Genomic DNA, 27460 nt, shown 5'->3' with positions numbered 1-27460 from the left:
AGGAATTGATATTGATTTGTTAGCTTGAAGCCTCCTTATTCTCAGTTTATTAATAATATTTATAACTTTGAAAAATTTTTGATTGTCAGTGTTTTCTTTATTGTGGAAATTTTGAATACAAACTATGGTCTGGGGCTTATAAAGATGCAAACTGGTGACTGACTTCCATAATCTATATTCCATGTGTCTACAGGGTGATATACAGATATCAAAAGAAAGATGTCATGTAGGTCTTATGACAGTAACTGTATCACACTACCAGTGTGGTCATACAAGACAGTACTGGTTTTGCCTTTCTTTATGTTCTATTTTAATAAATCTTTGGCTAAAATGGGTGGTTGCACTTAGGGAATAAAATAATTAAGAGTTGAGTACACACGTGTTATTTAAAAGTCATACTGCAGCAAGGTTAACCTTTCCTTTTCAGTGCTGTTTGTATAGAGTTTGCAATACTTCCCATAAATGTATCCCAAGCAGAGATAACAGGGATGCACACACACACACAAGCACACAGACACAGATACACACACATATACAAGCTGAGATAATGTGAGTCAAAGAGGCACAGTGAAAATAATTTCATTTTTCTTCCCATTGCTTTTCACCTTGTTATTCTTTAGTAGGAAAAAAAGTGAAACTTCAATTAAAAATAAAAATTCTACAGAAGACTTCAGAAAATTTTACATCAGTGCACAAAAATATTATTGCAAAGTAAAGAAAGAGAGATAGGGAGGGGAAGGGAGAAACTAATGGGAGCTTTAACGATTAAATTTATAAAAAGTAAAGGTTATGAGATTCATTAAACTTGGGCTGAATTATTAAGAGCAACTCCCCCTTACGCCCTGGGTACTTTACAATGTCTGTGCAGTATATGCAATGGACAAAAAGTTCTGGCTGCTTTTGTGCTGGAATCACATTTGTTGATGAAGCACAAATTTAAGAAGACAGGCAAAAGAGGTCTATGTGACTAGGGATTGATAATGGTCCATAGGGCCTTTCACCTTTATGTTACTAGTTCAAATCCAACCCAGCTAAAGTAATGGCTGAAAGTTGCTATGGTCTGAGAGCTATTTAGTGGCCTATGCAAAGTGAACGCAATGACTGGACTAACAGTGAAATTACAGCTCTTCTTCCTGCCTCCTTTTTAGGATGATTCTTCCGACTTTAACAAAGAGAGCAAAAAAAGCCCTGGGAATAGCCTCTTAACAGTCTACCTTCTCTGCACGGAGAAAATACAATAAGCTTAAGGCATTTTTGCAGAGTGATGTGGTTAAGCTTGTTACTACTGAACAGCAATTTATATTGCAATAGCACCAGTGGACCTTGACTGCTATCAGTCAAATACAAAGAGATGACCCTCGTCTTCAAAAAGACAGATAATATGCATGCGACAAAGGACATAGGGACAAAACAAATATATGGATTGTATTTATGTTCAGCTGCATTCCTCTGCCCCCAGCTACACTACACTGAATCAAGGCTTTCAGTATACTACTCTTCCGTGCACTACAGTTTCAAAACACTACTTTATGCTTAGACTAAATATATCAGCAAGTGGTTTTAAAAGCATATATACAAAGCCAGTGTGTTTTCCCATCTTTGATATATTTGCGTATATCAGTACATCGCCAGCATGATTACAACAAATCCTACTACAGAGTCTTGAAATAGCTTTTATTCACGCAAAGCTTCAACTTTTGTCCCTGTCAAAAGTGCAGTGGGATTGCGGCTCCACTACTTTGCAGCACCATGCCAGATATGCCACGATCAGCGCTGCCATGTCTGAGCACCTTTACTCTGAAAGGGACAAAGCTGTAAAATCTCTATGCCAGGTGAAGCAACAACACCTACACGAGAGGAAGGCCCAGAGAACCTCAGAAAACACCTTTTAAAGAAAAAAAGGACACTAAAGAAAAAGGTCATATTTGGTGAAAAGAAAAAATAATCATAAAAGCACAGATACCTATGATGAATTTTAATTAAGGGTAGTGGATAAAAATAAAATATAAAAAAATGTCATTTGGAGGCTTACAAAACTTAAAGCAAGAGAAATGTTCATTTTTTTGACATTCTTGGTTTGCTTTGTGATAGTTTTATCATTCAGTCCACACTGCCCTTCTTGTTGCTTAGACTTTTGTGAATGTTTCTGAGTCCAAAAAAGCAAAAAACTTAAAAATGATGTTAGGGGAATTTAATTCATATACCATCTCTCTATTCTCCTCCTATCTCAGACACTCAGATGCTTTTTTGAAATGAAAAAGCTTTTCAAAATAAAAACAGTTTGGAAAATGAATTCATGGTCCTCCTCTTTACTCTTATTCTTTCTGTGTCTTTCATGCAGCCAACTGTCTGGCCCAGGAATCAATACACATATGCTTAGATCATGATACAGTGAAATTTGTTCTGAGCATTTGCTTATGTTTCAGCAGCTTCCTTGGCTTCTGAGCTTGGAAACATTTTACATTTTCTACTGCATTACTGGCATAAATGTTGTCTTTGCTAGGCTTACTTTTTCAGCCTCAGAAGCATAATTAACCTTGTCAGAAAGAGTAAACATACCAGGTGAACTGCATGCACAATTTCAGGACCTTGTTTGCCTAAACTTATGGGGAGAGTGAATTTTTACTGCAGTTTTAATGTGACAACACAAATGCAGAGTTAAAGCACTGATTAATATCTTCCAGAACACAGACATTCGAAGCAAAGAATCTATCCTTAGTTTGCTCTGTTGTATAACTATGTACAGTAACACAGAGCTAAATTCAGAGATACCAGAAATGGGTGGCTAAACAATAGCACAATCACGTACATTTTACATGCTGAGTGCCACAGAAGGTCAAGAATGAAGTTCAGAAAGGTACTTGACAGTGAAACTTAAGATTATGAAGTGGGCTTCCTTGAGATTAGCTTTCCTGCTACAACTTTTCCACCTTTTACCTCAAACTGTATATAAATTACACCATATTCACACATACTTAAACAATGCACAATTACCCACTCTTGTATGTTATTTTGTAGGAAATATTTGCATTACTGCACTGCCAAAGGTCTATAGTCACAAACTACATGATCACCATGCTAAGTACTGAGAAGAATTGATGCTTCCTGTGATATCCTGTGCAGATATAATGTAAGAGAACTTCAACAGATTTTCAGCTATGGGATCAAGGACTACAGCTTAAAAGTGTTATGAGGAAAGAAATCTGAAAGATTTAGACATATGCCTTGATATAAAAAGCTGAAGAGGCCTGCCTCAAAGGTAACATCCCTATTATGGGCCTGACAAGCAAGATGGTGACTGAGAAAACAGGTAGTAGGGAAGGCCTAAAGTGAAAGCACTGTTTTAATCACACCCATCTTGAGCTGATTCTATAATCGCTGGAGTATAGATATAAATGCGAGTCAGCAGCACAGAGATGTCACTTGAATTTATTTCTGGATAGGACTGTAGGGGTGACATGTAGAGGGAAAAGGGAGCTGGATAAACACCAGAACTCCTTAGGGTTTCAGCAAAAGTCAGATTAAGGCTCTTCAAAGAACGAATTGAAGGAATGATTAAGGATTTAGGAGGAAAACAGAGAAAGAATGGAGCCAAGGAAACAAAGGGATGATGAGATTTAATAAGAGCAAAATTGACAAGTGTCAGAGGAGAATGAAGAATTGGCTAAGAGAGAATCATTACGTAATTTTGCAAGAATGATTTCAGCTAATGAGATAGTCAGAAGTCATTTTGAAGGGGTTTATAATGGCTCTGAAGATCCGATGCTTCTAACAGCAGAAAGTGAGTGTGTAAAGAGCACACTCAGTACTGTTACATCTCAAAGCAAGAGTGGGTAGTAACAGAGATGGAAATTGAGCCACGATGGCTTTCTAGGGATTGGGAAGGTTGATAAAGACTAATACATGTTTGAATTAAAGAAAGGAGTTAGAGTGAGATGATAGAGAGAAAACCAGGAAAAAATGAGAACAAGCGAAAGAGAATTCAGAAAATAGGATAGAAAGAGTTCACTAGCGAAAAGAGAAGAGTTAGAGGAAAGGAACAGATGAGAAACATTAAATCTTCATTGAAAGACAAATAGAACAGTGGCATATCTAACTAGCTATATGAAAACAACGAAAAAAAAAAGTGATACAAGGGTGAAGAAGTGATGGAAGAGGGTGCACAGAATAACTATGGAATCTGGGATCAACATCCTTGAAGATAAAAAAAGCTCATCTGCACGAGGCTCTGAGCAACCTGATCTAACTTGGAAGGTAGCCTTGCTTGGAGCAGGAGATCGGACTAGATGACCTCCAGAGGTCTCTTCTAACCTAAATTATTCTGTGGTTCTGTATAAGAAGGAAGGAAGAGGGGAAGATAAGGTGGAGAAGTAGAATAACCATGTCACAGTTTATCAGGCTGGGTTTGTGTGAAGAAATCACCAGGGTTTTAATATAGCCTCATGCTTTAATGGTTAATAATTATTGAGAGAAGGGTAAATAGGTTGAGGTCCACCTATTCTACTGTTGAAAGTAATATAATTAAAGCCTCTATTATTAGAAATATAATCCAGATTTTTTTAATGAACAGCATAAACAATTCTTATGCTAATGACCACACCAAAATTTCAAAGTCCTTTGCTTCTCTTGAACTGACTGAATAGGCTAAGAGTTAGGGATCTAGGCAAATCTTTAATCAAGATTAGATTCACTTAATATTTGCTGGTATCAAAAAGATAGCGTGTACCAGATAAATGCATCACAGGCCATGCATGTAGATCAAAATTCTAGACTCCATCAGGATTCTGGAAGATTATGAGAAAGGAAATATGACAGTGGTACCTGGACTGAGCTATGACAGAAGGTTAGATTTCTTGGTTAGTGAATACTATTCTTCTTTCAGGAGGAGAACCAGTGCAGGAGAAAACCTGCATTTCTAACAGTATTTTCGCTGGTAAACAATATGATGCATATGTGTGGTCCCATATACATCTTTTGGCTTATAAAATAAACTATGTGTGTGCTTCTTAAGTTTCAGTACCAAAAGGCTAAAAACAGAAACCCAGATTCTTGATTAAACAGAAGAAGACAGGAAGGATCACATCTTTAGTGTAGGATCTTTTCTGCAGCAACATTCAGATAGCTAAAAGCAGTTTAGTGATTGCTCTGATCTTTGCCAGCTCCTTGCAACCATCACAGACTACTGTAACCTGGACATATAATAATGGCTATGTTGCCCATATATTACAAATATCATAGAAAGGCAGGAAAAATGGTGTTTGGAAGTGACTTCGTGCTTTCTGAGGGATATCTTTTTGGAAGAAAATCAGTTTCTGCTCTTTTGGTATCATGGCAGTAAATTGAGTCTCAGGACTGAGCCATATATATATAAATTGAAAAGTAAAGTGCTTTTGAAACATCTTAAAAGATCAAAATAAAAGCACCACCTCTAAGAACATTTATAATATTTAGTAACCACAGGTAGAATATCAGCAAGTTTTACTGCCTGAATATTCAAAATTATACATTCCTAGGAGTAACCTTATATAATAAATTGGGCTCTGAGCAATAATAATACAATGAAAATTAATTAGCTCATGACCTTAAACTAATGGCAAGCATAGTAAGAGTAAAATGCTCCTTTACACATTCTGTATCAAAAACACAGCCAAAGCTGTTTACTTACGTAACAAAGGCTGTTTTTCTAATGCTAAAATCTTCTAACCTTCGTAACACAATAATCAGTGCATGACCCCAATTGCACAAGGGAATCTCTCACCAGATCATGCTAAAAAAGATTTTAGCCATTTGTCTTATGTACATTTGTCTTTGTACATTTATCTTGTAAATGTTTACATAAGTACATGTAAAGGCAAGGAGAAAGGCAAGTATTGCACAAAAATGCCTCTAGTAAAACATAGCACTTCTGACTGAAGATAACGCCATATTTGTGTCAGTGCGCATTTCATTTTACTTTCCCCAGTTTTAGCTCGGTTTGTGCTCAAGTACACGTTATGCATCATTCAAACAGAAACAAAACAGATAAAAACGTTACACATCATTAGTGATAGTAAACTCAGTTATGATGGACATAGTCTCAAGCATCCTAAAGCTTCAGTGAGAACTGGAAATAGATTTCTATCTTTTAGTTTTCAGGAAATGAAAGGAAAGAGCTTGCTGATCTTAGGTATCAGCAAGCTTGGCACTGATAAATAGAGTAGCCACTGTGGGACTACTCACATAAATAAGAGTGCAGAATCAGGCTCATCATTCTTAATTAAAAAACCTAGACCTCCAGACTCAGACCAAATGGTCAGAAAATTAGGTATTTTGTTATTAAAAAATATACAAGTATGAACTAAAATATGCTTATCAAAACTAAAAAGAGTCTGTAAAACATATCTCTATTTGAATGCAATATAATCTCCTTCTTTAGTAATTAGATTCTATTTCAAGTAATCAAAAAACGTCATCATTGAAACCATGTGTGAAATCCACAAAAGGTCTTTTTTCTGCTACACATTTAACACACAGGTTTGTACAAACCTAGTACAAGGACAGCATTTACTAGCTTTATGAAATTTCTTTACTTTTCTATTCCCTCATAACTTCTGGTTCATATCTACATTTTAAGCTATAATTTGGTATGAAATGTAGCCTGAATGAGACTATACCCCATTTTCCTGCACTGGATATGAAGTAGGCTGACTTAGCATGCCTCTGTCTACTTCATTTGTAGAAAACAGTTAAGTCGTGATTGTTATTTTTCTAAGGGCCATTTTCCTGACTACCAGCTGCTATCAGCTTGGATCTGTAGAATTCCAGCCTCCTGAAAAGGGAAAAGGAAGGGGTCTGTGCAGTTTTTCTTTGCTTTCCGGTGTGACCTAGCATGGATAGCTCCTTAGCTCTGCAAAATGTTCCAAGTTATTCACCTATCACACTACTCAAAATTTAAGACTTCAGTGTGAAAACCATGGACTATGCAGCATACACAACGAGCTCGGAGTTGAATAAGGTGGGAATGGCTTTGTAGCTTCAATTAATCTAGGATTTATGCAATTTCCGTCTTCACCCCTGTGAGCTTTGACAGTGGCATGAACTGAAGCCATTTTACTTTGGTGTGAGCTAGAATGTGGCCATGCTTTTGCGCAGATCTTGAAGCAAGAAAAAAAGATTGATCCACTTCCACATTGGTTGGATTCTGCTGTTTGAACAATTCTTCCCCAGAGGACAGAAGGTTCCTACCATAATAGACAGAACTAACTTGAAAATAATTCTAGAACATCTTATGACCATGGAATATGTCCCTAAACAGATACACCCAAGTGACCCAGTAGTATCAAGAGAGCTCATATCCACGTTCGTCTACCCCAACTACCAGGGCAAACAGTACAATATAAACATAGTGAGTTTGGGCATGGTGAGTGCATAACTCAGTTTCTCTCTCTTACAGCTAGGCTGTTCTTAACTCCATGACTAATTCTTGCTGATCTGAGAACATATCATTTAGATGAAAGGGCTACTTCACACAATCAGAGACTCCTGCTGTGAAAGCAGATGTATATAGCCTCTTCTCAATAGAAAAGGTATATATTTGTACTAGAGACTCTGCATTTCCATTTATCTACTCATTGCTGTATGTGCTCTTGACACCCTACCACCCTCAAGCAGCCCAAAAGTCCCTCTAAGCTTACTTGGGGCATATAGGTCAAAGGAGAAGGAAGCAGCTAGCACAGGGAAATGGGTTGACGCTACTAGGGATGAATGAAACAGGGAGCCAGATTTAGAGTAAAAGGGCAAGACAGAGGGCATTGTAGAAGAACTGGAGCGGTGGCGAAATAAAAGTAACAAGGAGTAGCTGTGAGAAGCCCAAAGGTAATGTGAATCATGAAAGCACAAGCATCACTGGAGCAAAGAGTGGGAGAGAAAAACAGCGGTCAGAATTGTGCAAGAGAAGGTTTGGAAGAATTCAGTTATCTTAGCTTTAAAATTTCGCAGTCCATCAATGACAGTACTCATACAAGCCATAATACTAGAAGTTAAGCATAATCAGTGTTTTTCCTCTTTCTATCTGTAAAGTAGATAATTTCATGTAAAAAATATGAGACATATGATTTACTATGAAACAGTGTTATTCTCATTTTATTGATGAGGAATTGTGTCACAGGAAAACTAAGAAATTTGTGCAAGATTAGCCAGATGTGAGGTAAGGCAGGGCACTGAACACAAGTATCTCATAGTTATTCTAACTCTAGCCATTATTATTATTCTCTTACCCCACATTCAATATTCCTGCCCTCTTTTAAAATATTCCCCAAAGACTCCATTAAAATGCTTAGGCTGTCCCTGCATCTTTTTCACGAACCTTACATTGATCATGTTCTCTTCAATTTCCAAGTCCCTTGGCAGAAGGAGAGAGACACAAGCTGAGACCAAGACGAGAAAGCAAAATGCAAAGGAGCCAAAGAGCCAGAAGCAGTGGAAGGGGAGAGAGGTGTTGAGAAGCTTTGAAGAAATTGTATATTCTGAAAGTATGAAAATTCAATGCAATTATTAATCAATGTAAGCTGAACATTTCCTAGTACTACCTGATTTCCTTTCACAAGGTGGAAATTAGCTACTATAAGTTCCTTAAGTGGTACAAAGGTGGGAACACACCACTTTTACAAGAAGATGTTAGCTCAGTCCTTCTTGGAGCTGACTATAATTTCTAAAAATGATTCAGAAAAAGGGATGCCCAGTTTTACAAGTTATAGAGGATAGAAGTAAATGCATCATCTTTTAATATTTTCAGTTCAAGATCAAATATCATTAGACAGTCTTCAGCTATCGACCAGTACAAGAGTATCCAGATAAAACTATGTAGACTGTGTTAAGCAAGATATAATACTAGATAAACCAGTAATCCCTTCTGAATTCAAACATTGTACAAGCGTGCAGTAAGTAAACTGAGGTATAACTGAGACTATATGGCACTGTGCAACTTGCACACATTCGTATTCCAGCACTTTTGTGCATAAACTCTGTTCGAGCCAGTACATCACATTAAACTGTCACACTGAGTGATGAAGGGATTAATCTGCACAGCTGTTACTGGGATATGAAGAGGACTGCATAACTGGAATGATCAATGTGTCTTATTTCAGTGATGAATTCCAGGGTTGCATCCATATAACATCTCAAAAATCTGGATTCATCCAACAGAATCTGTCTGGGCTCAAAACAGTGATGACTAGAAAAAGTGTACAACAAAGCACAGGAACAACATAAATAAGAGTGGAGATAGTAAACGTCTATCAGGATGAGGGCAGTTTGCATGGAATATGATCTGCTTGCTATATTAGATTTAAGCACAAATTTTGAGCAAAGAACATGAAACTCATGCAACTTTGTCCTAGAGCGCTCAGGGGCTCTACTCACACAGGACTGGGAAATAGTCAAGAGTTATAACAGTTGGAGAAAAAGGGGTAGAAAATGTTCTTGAAGACTGAACAAAGAAGCACTGCTCACTAAAAAAGTCTTTCCAGTACTTTTAGGAACCAAATTCCAATGTCTCACTATTCCTCTGCCAACAGCAAATATCTGTGGAGTGTGATGGTAAACTATCTTGTATCTTATTCCTCCAGTAACGGTTTTCACAGAAAATTACTACACGTACCTCCTTTAACAGACAGAATGGCACATGATGATGTCGGGTTTTTAAGGCTTCAAGCCTGTTCATAATTCAAATGGGTGTTGGGATATTCTCATACTCCGGGGTTATATTTTTAAAACCTTAGGAGCATGTGTTCTCTTTCTCTCCCTCCCTCCCTCTCTCTCTCTCTCTTTCTCACAGACATGCATACATTTTTAAAAGCATTTCTTTTACATTATCAAATCAAGGACAACGATGTCACAAGTACCAGGCTGCCTGTGTAACCTAAATTTTCCCGATCTTGTGAATGGGCATCATGACGAAGACTTAATTGCATGACTCATCCCATTTTTCCCAGAAGACAACTGCCTCACACAATACACAAGATGGCCTTGCTGTAGGGATGAATCAGGACAGTGTAGTGAAGAAGGTTCATTTGGTGAAGTATTTTAAAGACATGCACTAAAAAAAGAGATAGCATTGCAAGATGAGAAAGAATGATTAAGTAATTAAATGTTGGCCTAGAAAATAGGATTCTATCCTTTCCTTGCCATAAAGTTCCTGTGGTAGTCATTCAAACTAGGTTTTTCACAGATGGTAACTAAGAGTATATTCTTCATTTTCTGTGTGAGATGAGATGAGGCATTCAGATTTGCAGAAGTGATAAATGCTCGTAGACATAGCTGAAATCAGTAAGAGCTGGGCTGGAGACATGAAAAATTCTGTACAACCCTAAAGAGTAAAGGCATTTGGTCCTAACCATCTCAGACTGGGCCTGTTTTTTAATGGCAGCTTTTGAATATAATTTTGCTGGGCCACTGTTGGCTAGCTATAAAATGGGAATCACGTTATCTTCCCATCTCAGGGGCCTGCAGTAAAGATAATTTAATGTTTGTTCAGCACTTAGATGGCATAGTGATGATCACTAAGAAACTCCCAAAAGGAAATTAGTAATAATTAATAATTTTTCCTTCAAATCAGGGCTTAAACACTCTGTAGTAAACAAGGTGTGGGGCCACACACTGAACAATGTCAAGAAAACAAAACATTGAACAGCTGCACATGAAGTGACTATCATATATTCTGTGAACCGAATGAGGCAAGAGTCCTGCAAGAAAAATCATTTGAGGCCGTGTAATTAAAGAAGTTTTCACAAGGCATATGCATGGGGGAGGTTAAATGAAATTGCCCTAACAAACTTAATTCTGGCATGTATTAGCTTTTGAATACTTGGATTACTGTGGATTTTCAATATGTAATATAAAACAACTGAAGAGCCCACTGTGATCTGATTAAGAGACATATTAACCACCTATATTTTATTTATGGCTATTGGATATACTCTTCATCGCAAATTATTCTTACTTTCCACAAAATCATTTGGATCCAGATTTTACCCAAAATATTCCTTTATCATCATAAACAACAGAAGAGAGAAAGAATAATCTGTGAAATATGCCACAACCCCATACTTCCTGCTGCCTATCACTGTCACTTGAATTAATTAAAGTAAATGAGTTCAACAAGCAATTTCTGACTGATTCTCACAAGCAAAGAGTACATTCAGCTTCTATTCACTTCAGTGTGTTTCTCAGCACCTCTGAAAGTCATACTGCTAATAAATTCATAAAAAAGAAAGTGAAGTAGGGTCAGCCTCAGTGAATACCTGTCATCACAGAGCAAGAGAGTTCCCTGATGGGACCTTGCAGAACATAGGAAACTATTCTACTAAAGGAAACATTTCTCCCTTATACAAATTCTCCAAGCATTCACACCAAAGGATACTTCATTTTGTGTTCGTTATTGTGCTTACTATTGGGCTCATGATTTAAAGGGACGGTCTGCGGCTTTGCAAAGTTGTAAATAAGAACAGGAAAAAACAGTGCCCCATAACCAAGCCAGTATTTCGTTGTTGTTGTCTGAAAACTGACTCCGACCTTTTCTGGTGAGCATTTCCTTATTATGCAACTTTCTCGTATTCATTGAGGAAGTTTTATGCAGTTAAATTCCCTAAAAAGAATAAATAAATGGAACTCTATAAAAGAATTTAAGAAAAGGATGTAAGCTCCATCTGATCCTGATGGGTTTTCCCATAAGAAGTTACCACTGACTTTTTCCAATTCATCAATTACACTTAAAGAAAGCACAATATCTTTGAACTTACAAAAATGAGTTTAAATATTAGAAGGGTACTTATAAATATGTATATATATAGGTATAAGGAAATTCCCAGAAATGCAAGTAGATGTTTAACAGATTTCATGAAAAAAATTGAGCAAATAAGTTACTTCTTAACCCATTTTGATTTTCAGTCAAGTTGGACACCTAATTTCCACAGCAACTTCTGTGCATCCCCTTAGATGCCCACCTTTACCTTACACCTTTTAGAATCTGAACTTTAATTCAAATAGTCTTGAAATTCAATATTCTGGAGGATCTATAATTATTCCTCTCTAAAAAGAAAATTATGGACAAAGTTGAGAAAAAAATTCCTGTATAGGACAGGATATATTACTTGCATTACTGTGGCATAGCTTATACCACTCCAGATAATTCCAAGACTGAGAAAGGGTAGTACTACAAGAAGGAAAACTGAAGACTCAGATCTTGATTAAATTTAGATGTGTACATGCTAGCACTGTCAGAGCTCCCCATGTAGCCAGCGGATACCTAGTCAGCAAAATCAATGAAGCCTAGAAAGAGATGCAGCAGACCATCCACTTACTGTCCCAACTCCCTTGACTAAGAAGGGAGCACTAACATCTACACGTACACACCCATATTTAGATATCTTAATTTTGAACTAAATACCACGCCAAATGTTTAAATCAAGCAGTCTCTTTCAGGTTTAGTTACATAGACTGCTGAAAGAAAGATGCCAAGACAAACAGCAAGGGAAACCCTAAGAAATGCTGAGCTAAAACAAACATGTTTTTACCAGCCCTATTAAATTCAAACAAGATTAACCCCAGCCAAACCTTCTCCTTTCCTGTTTCACAGGTATGACTGTTCTTGTCTGTGAAAACCACAGGTACCTTGCATACATGTGCATCTCTAATGAATTAAGTTGCTTCCATGTGAAATACAGTGCCATTTTAGAATATACTTAAAAACAGCTATGTCTCTTAGATCAGCATACTGACACAGAGATCATATCTTGTTCTATGAGTCCATTCCCTGATTCCATTTGTGCTGGAGGATATGACCCATCCCATTTCCAATATTGCTTATCTAGTATACATTTAAGTTAAAATCTCAGTTTTAAAAGATGTTTATTTTTTTTCTCAACATGCTCTGCCAAGTGTACCCTGGGTCAAAGGAAGTATGTGAGTTGCTGATGAACAGAGAGACTACATATAAGGTTTTGCATTGCAAATCGATTATGGCCATATGAAGAACACTGACATTTTTCACAGAGCCAGCTCAGTGGGTACTTGAGAACATGCACTGTATACACGTGTGTGTAAATTGTTGTCTCTCCTGTTTGCATCTTGTACTAGGTGTTTTCTTTTAAACTTTGGATTCCTTGGCTTTGCTTTCATAATCACTTTTTAAAATAAAGTACTTGTTACTATAGAAATACTTTTTCACCCTGAAATTTTATCACATGGGCATTTGTTTGGGTTTCTACAAACTATAACAATCATCATTCCTCTGTCATATCTACTATCCCTTATTTATCAGCAATTTTTAGGTCTCCTTCATGGCATACAATCAGCAGTTGATTTCAAAAGGACTACAGTAACAGAAGGATTTAAAATTTAAATATAGTATTTAAAACTGGAATAAAATTTCACCCCTGCTCTTTTAACTCCTTTTCCTCTCTGTGCTTGTTTTTCAGTTTCAGCCATATATTTTATTGTACTGATCTTATTTTAGGCAATAAGCTCACAGCACTGATTATACTTCAATGAGCCTCATAATTTTGCAGCACATTTTGCAAGTTCAGGTTCACTTAGCACAGTCCTGGTATTGCTAACTTTAAGGCTAAAACAATTGCTTAACACAGACATTTCGATCTTACCTTATCTACAGCAAATTGTTTTCAGGCTGATCAAACAAATATGCTTTATCACTATCAATCTACCTTTACCTTTAATAGTAAGACAAAATGGTTTTACAATACTGGCACTTACAAAGCAATTTTTATGTACACATTTGAAAGCACTATAAAAAAAGGCAGCTAAGTACTACAACTGTGAAAGACGGGGAAAGTGAGATAGAGATACTTAGTAAACATTTGCACATGACCTGAATGCTTCTAGCTCACTCCATGTTTTAATTTGTGGAATCCACGATAGTCTCAGGATTTTTGAAAAACAGGCCATTTATTTAAGTGGAAAAATACAGATTATGTCCATATAGCATCACTACCTGAACACAGCAAATCTGTTGTAGAGCAGAAATTAGAACGCTCGACTCCTAACTTTGTATTTGTTGACTAACCACGGACAATGCTATAGACAGTATTTCAGAAGCCTGTTTTTTACATTTATTTACTGAAGTACACTTGAGATTATTTTTGGCATCTTTACACTGGGTCATGAAACAGCATGCTTTGGCACCTGCTAGCCTCACTAGCAATCTGCTTACTCCAGGCTGTCATCCTTTTGCTTCTCCTGGGTATGTATCTGACAAAGTCTTGCAGGTTTGCTGGGAGCTAGAGTTTGGCAAACAATAGGCGAAGAGTGGCAGGTGAAAAAGTTGCAATTGTCTACATGGGTTTCAGAATGGCCTTTATTTGTTGCTCTTGTTTTTTTAAATATATAATAAACAACGTTATTTGTTTCTGTATGTTCCATTGCATTGCTGATAATTAAAGTAAATATCACAAAATAAAGCAAAAAGAGATCTTTTCTGCACACCTCATTTGTTCACACTTGAAAATATTCATCATGAGGACTTTCAGCAATATTGCACTAACCCCTTAGTCTAGTGGGGAGCCGAGTGAAATGCTGGCATTAGCAGTAAAGATTATGATAGAGAAATAATTTAAATTGGTCTACTAGACTAAATTAATTGCATAGCTTCACTTCTCTATTAGATTGAGAAATAAGACTATATGGTTCTGCTTTTGAAATGGTTTACAAAGAACATTCAGGATCATGGTGAGATCCTGTACATGTAAATTATGAGCAGAGACTAGTAAAAAAATTATATGACTGTAGAGCCAGTGGTATAACTGATGACAAAGGTATATAACTTTCCTGTTCACACAGTAGAGCCAATCCACTTCTTATACCTTAAAATATTAAGTGGGAGAATGGGTGGTGGGAATTTGCAATTCTTTTTCTTTAATTTATCACCTTATGACTATACTGAGAAATGGACATGCACCCCAGTGCCATTGGTGCTCCTAAGAAAAAGGTACTTCCTGAAAAGTAGGATATTTTCCTCTAACTTTGAGATCTGATTTAGTTCCTATAGATATATAAATCATTTCACTTAACTTTAGATGTCTGCAATACAGGCATCGACATCAAAGATGATCCGTAGGTTTTACACTAATAAGGAATAGGCTCTTCTAGAGTCTGATTCATCTGACCTATTTAGAAGTCTACCTTATGAAGAGATAAATCATGCTCTAAAAGTGTCTATTTCTCTCCATTGACTATAAAGGCAGCCTACAAAAGCCAATTTAGATATAAAAGACATCTGCATTTGGACAGATAAATTTCACCTCAGCAGCGGTGAAAGAGAGCACAACAAGAGTGAATGCTATTTTCAGCAATAGTTAACTTCTGTATGATTTTGAAGTAGAAATCCACAAGGTCATCTGCGGACAATACTACTGAGAGCTGCTGAGCAGCTCTGCCCTGCTCTGTCCCGAACGGCAACAGAGCAGCTCGCTCCTGAAATGCACAAGGTGACCGGGAACCTGTAGTGCCTACTCCCTCTGCACCTTCTCAAAAAGATGTTTAACATGAGAGAAGGAACTTTTAGGGCTCCTCATTCTTTCTTTAATTTTTTCTTACAGTAACATTTCTGAGGATATATTACAGAGTCATAAACTGTATTTGTATTTGTACACCGAAAGGACTCCTGAGCTTATTAGAATCTGCATGTGGTTTGTCCTTCCTTGTTTTTAAAAAATCTTCTGTTAAATCTTATTATTAGTTTTGATTCACTAGAAAAGCTTGGATCCTCTATTGACTTCAGGTTCTTATTGGATAAGATCCTTTATAGCTTTTATCAATATAGACCTTTCTTTGGCCTTCTTCAGTGCGCTGAAGATATACATATTTCTGTAGAAGTGTACTTCTGTAGCTGCTTTGTCTCTATATATGAATGGCCTTTTAATATGTAGGCTTTTTAATAAGAACATTATTTCTACTGTATAAAAAACATAGTTTGGACCTCAGTCAATCCTGATCCAAACCTGTTTGATCAATGATGTTCTTCTCTTAACTCCAGTTGGCTTTCAAATCTAGACTTCTATCTCTTCCTTGGCTTCAGAAGGAATGCTACAGTTGGATATAGTAGCTAAGCAATACTTGATCATTCATCTGAACTGCAAAAAGGCACCAAAGTTCCTATGTATTAACATTTTTTATCTATCAAAAATAAAATAGTTGGAAATATTGTACCCAATATTCATAAAGACAAAAGAATAATTCAAAATTATTTAACAAAACTAAAAACTGGAAATTGGCTGAAATTAATCTATATGATATTTCTCCTTCATAAAATGTTAGGATAGGAGAAAAGGAGAGATTCAGTTTTAAGCCACAATGATATAATAAAATTACTTTTACCTCTTCTAATCCAATTACTGCAATTTATGCTAAGTGTTTGCTACACAAATTATCAGCTCTATCATCATCAGAGTTCTCTTAAAAACATTTTTACTGAGGTTATATCTTTCCCTTGATATGTGGGGAATTACACATATAACTCTGAGTGCAGTGAGGAGAGACCATGCCCTTTGATAGTGGGTTTAATTTGATTTTATATCCCATACAATTTTCAGGACGATTTAAGGATTAGGTTTTCTGGCAGGAGGAGCTATATATCCTTGAAAACACAAGAAACACTTTTTTTTTAATAATTCTCATTGGTGATATGACCCTGCCCTGACATTTTTAGCTTTAACACAACTGTTCTCTTAGCCTGCTAACATCAGAAGCCTGTGATCAATCACATTTGGCTGGCCCATGAGATATTAACAGACATGCCTATCTACAAGGGCAGGCATGGTGCCTAGAAAGTGTAATTTAAAGAGCCTAGTGCCTCCTTTTTGAAATCATTGAAATTTGGAGAGAGATAAAGAAAGAAATACAATTTCATGTGATGGTTTCTACTGCTAAAATTTACAGTGGCAATTTGTAAACTGTAAATTTAGAAACGTGACGTTCTGATTGATGAACTTTGCTTTCTTAGAAGGTCATGTTAGGAAGACTTACGTTGCCAAGAACTAATTTGAACTTTCATCATGACAGTGTATTTGCAATGCTCTGTCTGAATTAACATGAGGCATTATTTTGATTTCTGCATCCCTGCCTTTCTGTCAGTGTCCTTACATAAGCACAGTATGATTGAGAAGCATTCATTTCAGCTGATGAGGGAAGCTAAGTATTATGACTACTCAGTTATCAGTGGAGTAACTAAGATATGGGAAATATGGAAAGACACCTGATTCAGCTTCAAAAGCCAGGAAAATAGTATCATAATCCCCGATCCTTAGGTTTTGCTGAATTTTGCTCAATACTTAGCTAAGCGTCTTGCAGGAAGTTTGTGACATAGAAGAAACCTGAATTCATCCTTCACAACCCTAAGCTAATTCTCTAATTAATGGACCAGACTTTTCTCATTCCCTGAGGCACTGTAGAACAAGCAGGAAGAATATAAAGCTGGCTAAGAAGAATGCTGCATACCAGGGATTCCTATGCTGCCTAATTAAGGTTGCTTTACTATCTCTCTTCACCATGGTGGCAGGGCAAACTGAAAAAAGCAGCGGGGATAAAGTGGCTAACAATCTCTAATCTATGATATTATCTTCTATGTGGCTGCATCCTATAAAGAACAGAGCTTCCCTCGAAGATGTCAAATATCTGTATTAAAAAAATACTTAAGATGCTATACGTTTCATTGGGTCTTGAATATCTTACAAGATGGGCCCTAACACTAGAGTCAAAATGATGTTCCCATCTGACAACAATTGAAGGGAGCAATCTTCAGAAAGATCATTTGCATAGAGAAGGAAGCTTATGCAAGGTTTTTCAGGGGTTAGTTTCTAAGTTTTAAACTGATTTACTCATCTATGGTGTGTACAACTGTTGTACGTGAGCATAATATGTATCTGGAATGTAAAAATAATTAACCGAATGTGTATATCGCATATATCTCTGAAAAGATAAGATCAAGTTATAGATATATTTTACGCATGAACAAAAAAATAGTAAAAATTAGGCCACACCAGGGTTTTCTTTGCAAGGTTATACCCTTGCAGAACTGTAATAGTCAATAAGACCATGAGAATTTCTGTTTGTAAAACACCAAGTGTAAGTCTAGGATATTTTCTGAAAAAAAGAAGGTAAATATTTCAGTTTAGTCTTTTTAGGGCTGCAGGCAACTGCTTGCGAGCTATCTATCTCTTCATTTTGGGGGGAGGATTGATTTTTTTCCCTAGGCTAGTGGTTCTTTAATTGCCTTATTCTGTGGAACATCCTATAACTGAAAGGTCCCCTCATGAACCCATTTGATTTTCTAGTGTACATCCCTCACTACTGCAACTTTTAAAATATTTTATTTCGAAGCCCAAAGGATTACACAGATTGCTCAAGACCCCAAAGCACAGTGCAAGAAGTTCTATGACCTCAGCATGCCCAGCTGGGAAGCTGTTTAATTATGTTTAATATTCTTGCCCCAGCTTCACAGATTGATATTGTTCTTATGGTTGTATTTCAGAATATCATTGCTTTCCACTGTGATATGCTGTGTCTCATCCACTCATCATAGTAGATTGGAAAAAAAAGTTGGGGATAAGTTTTCTCTTATTTTTAATCTAAATTTTCCCTTCAATAACTTAATTGCTAAGAAATTGAAATAATTGATTCATGCTTTATCTTATTCTAGAATGAAATAAAGCATTTCTTCAAACTCTTTCTTAATTAGTACATCTTCAAACTTCTTTTACTAGCTAGTAACAATAAGCGCTAAACTTTCCTTAAATCATTCATGCATTTTTTTAATGCAGGACACAAAACAATGCAATACTTCACAGAATTTCCTCTGAAGGTGAGGCAGTGCACAGTGCAGGGGAATGCTACTTTGCTAGATTGTTTTAATATTAACAGGAATTCCTGAAAACATAAACTCCTGACTTTACTAGGTATCAGAATAAAGGTTAGGAAAACTGAAATCTAGACATGATTCTACTGTCGTTTGCTATAAAGCTTTGCCATATCACTTAAATTTTGTCTGCCTCAATTTCCTACCTTGGAATGAAAATCACAAAGCCTGTATCTCTAGACATAGCATTTTGCTGTTACAAATTTTAAAAATTAAGTCCTCTAGAGGGGATAAGTACTACTCAGAATAGCATAGGCATTCTGTGATTAATGTCAAATTCACACATGCCAATGCAATTAACTCTTTGCTTTTTGGAATACAATATAAAAGTCCTATAAGTCTAACTACATTTATAACTGCTGTCCACTGTCATCAAAAGAACAAACACAATAAACTAGCATAATGTATATGTGTCTCTATCTTATAAATTATTCAGCTTCCAACTGAACTTTGTCCAGGTTCCTTTGAGAAGTAGGACCTGTGACTATTAGTACCTTTTATTTCCCAAATAAAATATGTATTATAGTATTCTCTTGGGAGAACATAGGGGATATGCAGGCAAATAACTAGCACAATTGTGACCTACTATATTAGTTCATAAAACTCGGTAAAAAGATGACTCTCCAATGGCTGCACAGCATGGAGTTCGATATTAGACTTTTGAATTCCTGGGCAATGCATGGCTTTTCCAAACAAGAAATCATTAAACAAATAGGCTGCTAAACATTTCTGTGAGGAACACCACAGGAAATCCATCTGTTTTCTCAATATTCCACATACATGGAATACAAATGTATCTACCATTTTGTGCAAGTTTACAAGTTTTGCATTAAAAAAAAGTATTCTTCAAGTATCAGAATTGAAAGGTGTTGTAATATTACCAGCTTCTGAATTCAGTTCATCCACATTATGCACGCTTACACACTTAGTTCATACACTCATCTGGCTTTCATGGCGGTATACAGCAACTACAATGCTTGCCTGCTGGTAGGATGATACCTTGTGGATAAATATATACGTAAACAGACAACTTTAAAATAGCAAGTTTTCCAGTCTATTCATCCTGCACAGCTGTCAAGCTCTAGTTCAATGAAACAAAAGTCCCTATTCATTGGGGGTTAACTAGTACTACCTTTCTGATTTCACAATATAAAAATTCCAGTGCATCCAGGTCCATAAGGATTCAGGCACTCATTCCCGCTTTGTGTGACTTCAGCAGCAAGAATAGTATATGCATCATGTAATTTAACTGAAAATGACTCTTTTAGTATGAATTGTCTGTTTAAAGGTAATGCAGAACATAGCTGCATCCCAGAAGTCATGCAGCACCAGGCAGATAAGATCACAGTGGTTACTAGGAGTAGCAAATGGGAAAAGCACTACAGGAAATGAACTCTTGTCAATAATCTCAAGAGTGTGCTATATTTAGGTCAATTGTACCTGAAATCGTTTGGTGGGGTAATTGCTCTTTGGTCCAGACTCTGCCCTCAGAGCCTGTCAGGCTGCTTGTAGGTCCACTGGATTGAATTCACCAATTTTCTTCCAGATTCATTTTCTAAAAGAAAAAAATAACTTTAATAAAGGATAGGAAACTTACCAGGAACAGAGAAAATCACTCAAATGTTATTCTAGCTTATAAAAATAGGCTTTCAATACAATTTAATATAAATCCTATTCTAATATCCAGTAGATTTTGTTGCTTTTCTAGAACACAAATTTATTCAATTATTCAGACATTTTATTTAACACTGCAGACTTTCCATACCAGTTCAGTCTCTAAGATGACTATCTTTTGCTTCTACTAATCAGTTAATAACCAATGTACAATTAAAACATTGCTCTTAACTTCCATGATGTATCCCAGCGTAGCATTATTCAGGCCTTAAACTAGGCTGTCTTTATCTGACAATACAGCTGATCGTTTAGTGATTTAAGATGTTTTATGCATGTATTTAGAGGAATGTGATACATTCAGTTTTAGGAATTCAGTCTAATGAGCCACTTACTGACCTTTTACAGCAGTTAGTTGGACTCATACAGGTATAAGAAAACAGAATCTAGCCTGTCTTATAACACAATGTTCTGCTTTGATAGCATGAAGTCTCTAGCAGTACTATTCTTTCTTCACATTAAAGAGTTAGTATTAATAGAATGAATTTTAAGGTAAAGAAATGCTCCCTCTAGCAGCTATCCAGCATGTGTTTAGCTTTTACACAGACAGACAGAGCATCATATTTGTAGTCATTACTCAGTGTTTGTGGTTAGTGTCTACCATAATTAAAGAAAATGTCATGATGTAAGTATGCTGCTGAAGAACAGAAATGCGTTTTTTATTTTAAAAAACTACAGAGGGAATAAGATACTCCGTTAAAAGCTGTAGTAGGTGCATCAGTTATGTTAGCTATTGTTTCCTGTGTAGAACTTCGAATTCAAAGATCCTCATTAAAGTGAGAAGAAGGCAATAACAGACGAAGTGTTAATGGGGCAGCAGTGGAGTGTGTCAGGAAAATGAAGAGACCCTGAGGGGCTCACCATGCTGTTTATGCTCAGCTAAATTCAGCAGCATTACCATAAATCCTCTAAAACATACTATACTAAGTTTCTTTTATGCTACTTTTCAAGCAAGAAAATATTCTACCACAACAGAAGATGGGAACTGAAATAGGATTAAGCACTGTTTTCTATTAAACAAACCATTTGCATAGTAAATAGACTAAGCAGTATTCTATTATTACCTTTGTTGAATTTTTATAAAACCAAAGAGAAGGCGTTTCCATCTTTAAAGTAATGTATGAATGTTAAGTGGAAAATTTCTGAAATTTTACACAGGAAAAGGGCCTTTTCACAAAAGAATCACATTTACCTCATAAAATTCTTTTACAATTTAAGGATTGGGTCTGAATATCAATTTCTCGCATACATAGTTCAACTATTCACATTGAAGAATCATGCAAAAAACTAATAACTCATCACAAGAGTCCAAAATTCTTGATTTCTAGGGATTGGGTTGATTCTAAGACGACATTCTGAGGGAGTAAATTAATCCTAGGAAATGATTTCCTTTTGTCCAGCAATATATAAGCAAGCTATTAATTCTAATAATTTACTACTTAAAAGACATGTTAAATATCTTATATACAGTTCTGCATACATCTTGATGATAACCTTAATGTGACTTTTCTCGTTGATCTTAGCAAGGACTTTTCCTAAGGACAGACCATTTACTCTTAAGAGAAAATGACAATACTATGCTGTACACTCAACTGCAGATAAGAAATAATTATTTACACAGAAAATGTACCAAAAGAACTCTGTGAAAGGATTCATACAATCTATTTTTATATTTTTGTTGAAACAGTAATGAGTATTTATCATTGAAAAGTTTTGGGCAATGTTACAGAATTTATTCTCTGAATTAATTTCTAGTTTTGTGGTGCCTGTACTCTAGCACCAAGGCTAGCGGCTGCAAGGGCAGCAGCGGGAAGGCAAGCCCCCTATGACATACATTATTCATTGCCACTGACAACTCGAGCAGAACGCACACAACTAAACTTTGACTTCTGCAGCAAAAATACAGGAATTTGCTCATTCTTTCTCAGAAGGAAAAAAGTAAAAGGTTTTACTCCTAGTGCAAATGAAAATAAAATGTGCATGATCTGCATATCTTAATTTACCGCCTCATTTATTTTTTTTTATTTTAAAATAATGTTTTTCTTTGTTCCCTCAATTAAAAAAAAACATATTGAGTTCTAATTTACAAAAGCATCAATCTTTCAAACTCCTACAGAGATTATTGGAAACAATGGGCAGGAACACATCTAAAAATGACTCACTAGTTAAATACGTGACAATAAAGGTAAGGGGCTGACAATGCTGTCCTCCACTATGCGTTCTTGGCCTTCCATTTCAAATCTGAAAATCTAATATCCAATAGCCTAGTTTTTTAATGGGGAATACTGTTGTGCACATACAAATGAAGTTTCTGAATGTGCGATATCTATTCAGAGATCTGCCTCAATATCAGCTTGGCAAATGCACATACAACCATAGGCAAATGTGCTTGCCCTTGAGAATACTGGAAAAATAAAGTCCCCACAGCTTTCTATTAAAATTCTGCTAATGATAAAAATGCTTTGTCTCAGGAACATAAACAAAAAACTCAATTACCCCTGTGGAAGTGGAAATATAGGGTACTTGTAAGAAGCTAATGTAGTGACTCTCTTCAATACCTAGCACCTAAGAAAAGCACATGAAAAGGACAGAGATGAGATGCCATAAGTGATGCATTTAATATGTAAATGGCCAGAGCACCTAGAACGGACACCTTCTCCCTATGAGCAATAAATATTTTAGTAGCAGCTGAGAAAATTCCCATAAAAAGGCTAAATTCTGACTGATGCTCAGAGCCAGCAATTCCTACAGAGGCCATGAAGAGCTCCAGATTCTTATTATCCCTGAAGGGACAGAAGAAAGAAAACTGAAATGGTATGTGACCCCGTCCTGCATGTTAAGAGATTGTGTCCTTCCTCTCAGTCTAACTGAATAGTTCACCAGCAGTGGTCACTTGAATTGTTTGTTGTAGTAATTTAATTTATTTGACAGGTTTTTTAGGGAAAAGTGAAATAAATGCAACCATTTCCAACAGCTGGATGATGTAAAAAAATGATTTAAAAATTTGATTCAATTCTAATACTTAAAAAGTGCTTGTGATTATAGACAAAATTTTAGCAGATGACAGTTTACATAAATTTACAGACACTAGAGTATGCTTCTGATTATTTAGAATGTGTATGAATAAAAAGACAGTGGGCATACTCCTGCTTCTGCTGACATTAGACAGGCTTCTCTCGCGCTTTTTGACTGAAACAAGACAGAAAACCCAGCTTTTGGAAACAAACTTTAAATCAAAGATGAAAAAAATATAAAGATGAGAAATGAAATAAAAAAAATCAGCTGAGTAAAAATCAAATTGATTTTTCAGTCACAATATGGCATTCTGAATCTAGCTGCAAAAACACAGAAGTTAATATAAGGTGAAAAAATGTTTACCTTACCATTAAATACTCAGAGTGCTACTTTTTCCGTTAACAGAACATTCAAAACTATAAATAAGTGTAAATATTTGTGAGCCTTTATGTTCACTTTTATGCAAATCTAACAATAAATAAATAGCCCTACTGCCAATCCCACTTTGAGATAAATGTGTCCCAGTCTTATAAAACATTATGTATAAATTAAAAGGGTAATTAAGAAAGAGGGATATGAAATATAAAAAATAACAGAGTGAATGTCCTTCATCAGAGGAAGGAGATATCCAAAGCTGATATTTAGTGCCCTTAGAAAATTTAAGAATATCAGCATTGAAAGCAGACTGTCCATGAGCATCCTTGTGAATACTGCGTGGCATGTTTTCCTGATGTCAAATGAATCTCAGGTAGGACTAATGGTTCAAAGAATCAGTCGCTGCCAAAGATTTAAAACTAATGAGGAAGATACAAAACTGGCACTGAGGAGAGTTTTGGGGAAGACTGCATGTATTTCTCAAACCATGGTTACACCGTTGTTTTCTGACCTGAGGCATGCTGAAGAAAATGGGGAGCAGTGCACCAACACCTGCTGGGTTAACCGCCGGACGTTCCTGACAGCACGAGGCAGGAGGGGTGGTGAGCAGCCGGGGCGTTGCTTCGGTAATGTCGCAAGGCAGATTGCAGTGTTACTTGTGGATCTTCCAAATGAGCAACATGTCCAGTGTCAGGACAATAAGGAATCTGCCACTCTCCCTAAACAGGAGGATAGCTGGGTTACCCGGAGTTTGTGGACTGATGCCAGTCAGGGAGGACTTTCAGGACAGATTCTGCCCTACCTTGCCATGTGTATATAAGAAACCCTACAGTGGCAGGTTCACAACTGTTTCAACATCCTGACAGTATAGGATAAATCAGAATGTTATCTTTTGTCCTGAATCCTAAATGCCTGACAAAAAGCAATTGATGTTAGGAGAATGGCTGTTACATTAAAAGCTGCTAATTTGGAGGCATTTCAAAAGTCAACAAATTCATTCCCATGTTCAGATTCATCTCCTCAATACAGCAGTGCCCAGAGAGACAGAGCAGAAGAAAATCAGACAAGTAATCAAAGCAACTTGCCATTGATTAAACTAAGTGTAGGACAGAGAACTGACTCCCCATTCTGGACCTTTCCTGCTGTTTTCTGAAGGATGCCAGAGACAGCAATTGTGTCTTCAGAAATGCTAATAGCTAGAAAAACAGAAGTGTAACACAAACAACATTAACCTATGTTTGCACGAGTTATAGCAGATAGTTTTATCCTCCTACATTGACAGCTATTGCTGAAGCGTTTTATGAAGATGAATGAGGGGTTCATATTACTGATATTTCTACAATGCCAGATTTTGTCTACAGCAGTTTACACACTGTGTGCAGTATACAAGGTAGGAAGCCATGCACCAGTACAGGCTGGGGGTTGACCTGCTGGAAAGCAGCTCTGCCGAGAAGGACCTGGGAGTGCTGGTGGACAACAAGTTAAGCATGAGGCAGCAATGTGCCCTGGTGGCCAAGAAGGCCACTGGGATCCTGGGGTGCATGAGGCAGAGTGTTGCCAGCAGGTGGAGGGAGGTGATCCTGCCCCTCTCCTCAGCCCTGGGGAGGCCTCGCCTGGAGTACTGGGTCCAGTTCTGGGCTCCCCAGTACAAGAGAGACAGGGCACTACTGGAGACAGTCCAGCGGAGGGCTCCAAAGATGATGAGGGGACTGGAGCATGTCCCCTGTGAAGAAAGGCTGAGAGAGCTGGGCCTGTTGAGCCTGGAGAAGAGAAGACTGAGAGGCCATCTCATCAATGTGTACAAGTATCTGAAGGGAGGGTGTCAAGAGGATGGGGCCAGACTCTTCTCCGTGGTGCCCAGTGACAGAACAAGAGGCAACAGGCACAAACTGAAGCACAGGCAGTTCCATCTAAACGTGAGGAAAAACTTCTTTCCTGTGAGGGTGACAGAGCATTGGAACAGGTTGCCCAGAGGTAGTGGAGTCTCCTTCCCTGGAGATATTCAAAACCCGCCTGGACGTGATCCTGTGCAATGTGCTCTAGAGGCCCCTGCTTGAGCAGGGAGGCTGGACTAGATGATCTCCAGAGGTCCCTTCCAACCTCAACCATTCTGTGATTCTGTGAATCTGTGAACTACCTAATGACTTTGGATGAAAGCGCTGAGCACCTACTGATTAGTCTGCGGCCTCAAGCTCAATTTTACTCATTGTTGTCTGTCACAAGTTAAAATTCTTATTCTCTCTCCTTTAACCCCTAACTTAAGTTATTTAATGGCAAAGTCATCCTCTAAGCAAACTGAAATTAAAAGTGCAATAGTACAGAACTGCATATCACAAAGAATCCTTTATTGAATACCCTTGGTATTCTCAGTACAGAACAAATATAAACAGAGCCATAGAGCCGGTTCTTGGAAACTTATAATATTCACAGATCTGATGCTTTTCCTGAGCCTGAATTTGATGATGACTGAAAAGTTCCTGTGATGTACCTGAGCCACATCATTAAAAAAATTGACATATAAAGCCTAACAAAGATGTGCAAAGATGCATATACTTTGGAGATAAAGAAATAGGTAAGATAGACAGACAGACAGACAGAAGATAGACAGGCATTATCTATAGCTTTTATCTGTCTACCTACCTATAAATGGAAGGAGAAGAAGTGCCCACAGGAGCCTTAGTATTATTTTGTTATGTGCAAAAAAGCTTCATTGAACAGAGATTTTTTTCATATGCTACTCTGCTAAAATTCACTTTACTGTTGTCAGAATACAAAAGAGAAGAAAATGTAGGGGGAGATCCTCTTTCAGTCAGTGCATTACCCTAACACCTCAACTGCTGCCACTCTAAAGTTGCAAGTTTTTATGTGCCTTGGCCAAGACAAAATGGCAAATTCCAACTGATTCCTCTTTAAAATATTAATTTTTACGAAGATATCTTTTGTTAAGATTCTCAGAAAAAGCAGATAAACTATGCGTAACTGAATTAAATGCAAACGAAGAAGTCTATGTTACTGCAATATTGATTTTAAAAATTTGAATAAGGACCTGAAAGCATTTTTTATGGTTACTCATATTGCAAATAGCTGTTATTAGTAGTAAATATATGAGCAATATACTTTTTGGCATGTTTACAGTATATTACACAGGCTAATGCTAAAATATCAAAGTGGACCTGAAAATTAGATATACTTGTTTGCAATGATTCACATACAGTACTGAAAAATTTATCACAGAAGGTATCGGCAGTGAGCAAAAATTACTGTTATACCTGGCATAAATGGTATTCACAAACATTTGTTTGAAATCTAAATAATTTGTTTTTTACTGACATTTGATGAAAAATAAAAGTGCAAATAACGTTTACAAACTGGTCTATATTTAAAAATATATTCGGTAAAAGCTGGATCCCTAGATGAAACTTAATGATCGGTAGTAGTTATCTATTGACTTTCAATTACTTTATTGTTTCAGAGAGAGCGAAATCAAAACCAAAA

General features: G+C 36.7%; 1 protein-coding gene across 19 annotated transcripts in view; it reads right to left on the bottom strand.

The window, feature by feature from the left end:
* Positions 1–27460, bottom strand: part of MYT1L (myelin transcription factor 1 like) — a 331910-nt gene that overhangs the window by 221153 nt on the left and 83297 nt on the right. For all 19 annotated transcript variants that reach the window (XM_009674012.2, XM_009674011.2, XM_009674007.2 and 16 more), the window contains exon 2: positions 20345–20459. The gene's annotated coding sequence lies outside the window, so the exon portion shown is untranslated. The remainder of the gene's footprint in view (positions 1–20344; positions 20460–27460) is intronic.

Source organism: Struthio camelus, chromosome 3 (assembly GCF_040807025.1).
Source record: "Struthio camelus isolate bStrCam1 chromosome 3, bStrCam1.hap1, whole genome shotgun sequence".
NCBI lineage: Eukaryota > Metazoa > Chordata > Aves > Struthioniformes > Struthionidae > Struthio > Struthio camelus.
This window is presented reverse-complemented; position numbering and strand designations above follow the sequence as displayed.